The following is a 5,116-nucleotide window of genomic DNA, read 5'->3' as shown; positions in this document are numbered from 1 at the left end:
GAGATCTAAAGGATGACCATGAGGTCAAAAGGATGACCAGTAGTTGTGGTTCTCGCCCCGGGACTTGGGTCAGAGTATAGCCCAAGTGGAGCACTTGTGTCGGCCTAGGGAGGCTGTGCCGGGCCCCCTGGAGGTCTAAAGGATGACCAGTAGTTGTGGTTCTCGCACCGGGACTTGGGTCAGAGTACAGCCCAAGTGGAGCACTTGTGTCGGTCTAGGGAGGCTGTGCCGGGCCCCCTGGAGGTCTAAAGGATGACCAGTAGTTGTGGTTCTCGCCCCGGGCCGTGGGTCTGAGTATGGCCCAAGTGGGGCACTTGCGTCGGACTGGGGAGGCTCTGCCGCGCCCCCTGGAGGTCAAAAGGATGACCAGTAGTTGTGGTTCTCACCCCGGGTCGTGGGTCCGAGTCTGGCCCGAGTAGAGCACTTTGGTCGGCTACCGGGGGGTGTGCCGTGCCCCCTGGAGCCATGGGAGTGAGCTCCAGCAGACTGGTATTTTTCGGAGAACCAGGCCCACACTCCTCAGACTTTGTGCCCAGGGACAGGCCACCAAAATCGGCCGCGGCTCGTGCACTTTGCCCCTGCGTTTCTCCCAGAACCAGAGCCGGAAAAATCCCAAAATTGATGCCCAGAGATAGTCGACTCTGCCTGGAATAGATTGCCACCCAAACCCGCCAACTCACGCTGGTTTTCCGATGGCCTCACCTACTAACCCGAGCATGGTCATCGCTCGCACCTTCCAAAACCTCCAGGGGCGCAGGCACTTTTCATTTACTGGCCATAAGGCCGACCGCCTTAAGCGTTAAGCGATAAGCGAAAGGCTTAGTTTGGACTTAGTTTTTGGAGCGACGAGGTCGCCGTTTTGTCAATTCTGAACCGATTTTCACGCGGTTTTCGACTGCCTGCGCCTGGGGAGCCGCCCAGAAGCCCCAGGCAGTGTTCTGGGTGGACTTCCGGACCGGTCCGGACCCGGTACCGGCCGGGGGAACCGCACCACGCCTCTCGGGCGTTTCTACACCGATTTTCGCGGGGTTTTCGACTGCATAGACGGGGCCACCTGCTGCAGGGCCCGAGGGAGGGCCTTACTGAGCTGGGTCCGACGCAGGGCCCGGTTCCTGGAGCCCGCTGGGGGGGGGGGGGGTTCTCTAAGGCTCACGGCGGGCTGCTGAGGGGCCGGATCGGATGCAGACAGGCGCTCCTCTGCCCAGGTCTTTGCTCCCCTGCCCCACTAGGAATGGAAGACACACTGCCAACAGCTTCTGGAGGGTGATGGGCCCTGCTGCAGACCAGGTCCGACCCAGGTTTCAGCTATCCCACCCCGCAGGGACTTAAAGACACACTGCCATCAGCTTCTGGAGGCTGCTGAGCTCTACTATAGAGCAGGTCCGACCCAGGTTTCAGCTCCTGCAGCCCACTAGGACTTAAACACACACTGCCATCAGCGTCTGGATGGTGATGGGCCCTGCTGCAGACCAGGTCCGACCCAGGTTTCAGCTATCCCACCCCGCAGGGACTTAAAGACACACTGCCATCAGCTTCTGGAGGCTGCTGAGCTCTACTATAGAGCAGGTCCGACCCAGGTTTCAGCTCCTGCAGCCCACTAGGACTTAAACACACACTGCCATCAGCGTCTGGATGGTGATGGGCCCTGCTGCAGACCAGGTCCGACCCAGGTATCAGCTCCTGCACCCCGCAGGGAATTGAAGACACACTGCCATCAGCTTCTGGAGGCTGCTGAGCTCTGCTATAGACCAGGTCCGACCCAGGTTTCAGCTCCTGCACCCCGCAGGGAACTAAACACACACTGCCATCTGCAACTGGAGGCTGCTGAGCCCTGCTGCAGACCAGGTCCGACCCAGGTTATGGCTCTCCCACCCCCCTGGGACTTAAACACACACAGCCATCAGCTTCTGGATGGTGATGGGCCCTGCTGCAGACCAGGTCCGACCCAGGTTTCAGCTCCTCAACCCCGCAGGGACTTAAACCCACACCGCCATCAGCTTCTGGAGGGTGATGGGCCCTGCTGCGGGCCAGGTCCGACCCAGGTTTCAGCTCTCCCACCCCGCAGGGACTTAAACACACACAGCCATCAGCTTCTGGGGGCTGCTGAGCCCTGCTGCAGACCAGGTCCGACCCAGGTTTCAGCTCTCCCACCCCGCAGGGTCTTTAACACACACACTGCCATCAGCTGCTGGAGGCTGCTGAGCTCCGCTATAGACCAGGTCCGACCCAGGTTTCTGCTCCTGCACCCCGCAGGGAATGAAAGACACACTGCCATCAGCTTCTGGAGGCTGCTGAGCCCTGCTGCAGACCAGGTCCGACCCAGGTATCGGCTCTCCAACCAGGCAGAGACTTAAACACACACACACACACACACACTGCCATCAGCTTCTGGGGGCTGCTGAGCTCTGCTGTAGACCGGGTCCGACCCAGGTTTCTGCTCCTCCACCCCGCAGGGACTTAAACACACACTGCCACCAGCTTCTGGAGGGTGATGGGCCCTGCTTTAGACCAGGTCTGACCCGGGATATAGCTCTCCCACCCCGCAGGGACTTAAACACTCACTGCCATCAGCTGCTGGAGGCTGCCGAGCTCTGCTGCAGACCAGGTCCCACCCAGGTTTCTGCTCCTGCACCCCGCAGGGACTTAAACACACACTGCCACCAGCTTCTGGAGGGTGATGGGCCCTGCTGTGGACCAGGTCCGACCCGGATATCAGCTCTCCCACCAGGCAGGGACTTAAACACACACTGCAATCAGCTGCTGGAGGCTGCTGAGCTCTACTATAGACCAGGTCCGACCCAGGTTTCAGCTCTCCCACCAGGCAGTGACTTAAAGACACACTGCCATCAGCTGCTGGAGGCTGCTGAGCTCTTCTATAGACCAGGTCCGACCCAGGTTTCAGCTCTCACACCAGGCAGGGACTTAAACACACACTGCCATCAGCTGCTGGAGGCTGCTGAGCTCTGCTATAGACCAGGTCCGACCCAGGTTTCAGCTCTCCCACCAGGCAGGGACTTAAAGACACACTGCCATCAGCTGCTGGAGGCTGCCGAGCCCTGCTGCAGACCATGTCCGACCCAGGTTTCAGCTCTCCCACCAGGCAGGGACTTAGAGGCACGCTGCCATCAGCTTCTGGAGGCTGCTGAGCTCTGCCATAGACCAGGTCCGACCGAGGTTTCAGCTCTCCCACCCCGCAGGGACTTAAACACACACTGCCATCAGCTGCTGGAGGCTGCTGAGCTCTGCTATAGACCAGGTCCGACCCGGGATATAGCTCTCCCACCCCGCAGGGACTTAAACACACACTGCCATCAGCTGCTGGAGGCTGCTGAGCTCTTCTATAGACCAGGTCCGACCCAGGTTTCAGCTCTCCCACCCCGCAGGGACTTGAACACACACTGCCATCAGCTTCTGGAGGCTGCTGAGCTCTGCTATAGACCAGGTCCGACCCAGGTTTCTGCTCCTCCACCCCGCAGGGAATTAAAGACACACTGCCATCAGCTTCTGGATGGTGATGGGCCCTGCTGCAGACCAAGTCCGACCCGGGTTACAGCTCTCCCACCAGGCAGGGAATTAAACACACACTGCCATCAGCTGCTGGAGGCTGCTGAGCTCCGCTATAGACCAGGTCCGACCCGGGTTCCTGCTCCTGCACCCCGCAGGGACCAAAACACACACACTGCCATCAGCTTCTGGAGGCTGCTGAGCTCTTCTATAGACCAGGTCCGACCCAGGTTTCAGCTCTCCCACCAGGCAGGGACTTAAACACACACTGCCATCACCTTCTGCTGGCTGCTGAGCTCTGCTGCAGACCAGGTCCGACCCAGGTTTCAGCTCCTGCACCCCGCAGGGAACTAAACACACACTGCCGTCACCTTCTGCTGGCTGCTGAGCCCTGCTGCAGACCAGGTCCGACCCAGGTTTCAGCTCCTGCACCCCGCAGTGGATTAAAGACACACTGCCATCAGGTTCTGGAGGCTGCTGAGCTCTGCTGCAGACCAGGTCCGACCCAGGTTATGGCTCTCCCACCCCGCAGGGACTTAAACACACACCGCCGTCAGCTTCTGGATGGTGATGGGCCCTGCTGCAGACCAGGTCCGACCCACGTTTCAGCTCTCCCACCCCGCAGGGGATGAAACACACACTGCCATCAGCTTCTGGAGGCTGCTGAGCTCTGCTAAAGACCAGGTCCGACCCAGCTTTCAGCTCTCCCACCAGGCAGGGAGTTAAAGACACACTGTCATCGGCTTCTGGAGGGTGCTGAGCCCTGCTGCACACCAAGTCTGACCCAGGTTTCAGCTCATCCACCCCGCAGGGACCTAAACACACACTGCCATCAGCTTCTGAGTGGTAATGGGCCCTGCTGCAGACCAGGTCCGACCCAGGTTTCAGCTCCTCCACCCCGCCATCACCAGCTGGAGGCTGGCTGCTGCTCCTGCACCCTGCCATCAGCTGCTGGAGGCTTCTGTTCCTCCACCCCGCCATCAGCAGCTGGAGGCTGGCTGCTGGAGGCTGGCTGCTGCTCCTCCACCCCGCCATCACCAGCTGGAGGCTGGTTGCAGCTCCTGCACCCCGCCATCAGCTGCTGGAGGCTGCCTGCAGCCCCTGCACCCCGCCATCAGCTGCTGGAGGCTGGCTGCAGCTCCTGCACACCGCCATCAGCTGCTGGAGGCTGCCTGCAGCTCCTGCACCCCGCCATCAGCTGCTGGAGGCTGGCTGCTGCTCCTGCACCCCGCCAGCAGCTGCTGGAGGCTGGCTGCTGCTCCTCCACCCAACCATCAGCTGCTGGACGCTGGCTGCTGCTCCTGCACCCCGCCATCAGCTGCTGGAGGCTGGCTGCTGCTCCTCCACCACCCAACCATCAGCTGCTGGACGCTGGCTGCAGCTCCTCCACCCCGCCATCAGCTGCTGGTGGCTGGCTGCAGCTCCTTCACCCCGCCATCAGCTGCTGGTGGCTGGCTGCAGCTCCTTCACCCCGCCATCACCAGCTGGAGGCTGGCTGCTGCTCCTGCACCCCGCCATCAGCTGCTGGAGGCTGCCTGCAGCTCCTGCGCCCCGCCATCAGCTGCTGGAGGCTGGCTGCTGCTCCTGCACCCTGCCATCAGCTGTTCGAGGC

The sequence above is a fragment of the Nothobranchius furzeri genome, unplaced genomic scaffold, assembly GCF_043380555.1.
Source record: "Nothobranchius furzeri strain GRZ-AD unplaced genomic scaffold, NfurGRZ-RIMD1 Scf050, whole genome shotgun sequence".
Lineage (NCBI taxonomy): Eukaryota > Metazoa > Chordata > Actinopteri > Cyprinodontiformes > Nothobranchiidae > Nothobranchius > Nothobranchius furzeri.
The sequence above is the reverse complement of the archived record's forward strand: the minus strand, read 5'-3'. Positions refer to the sequence as shown.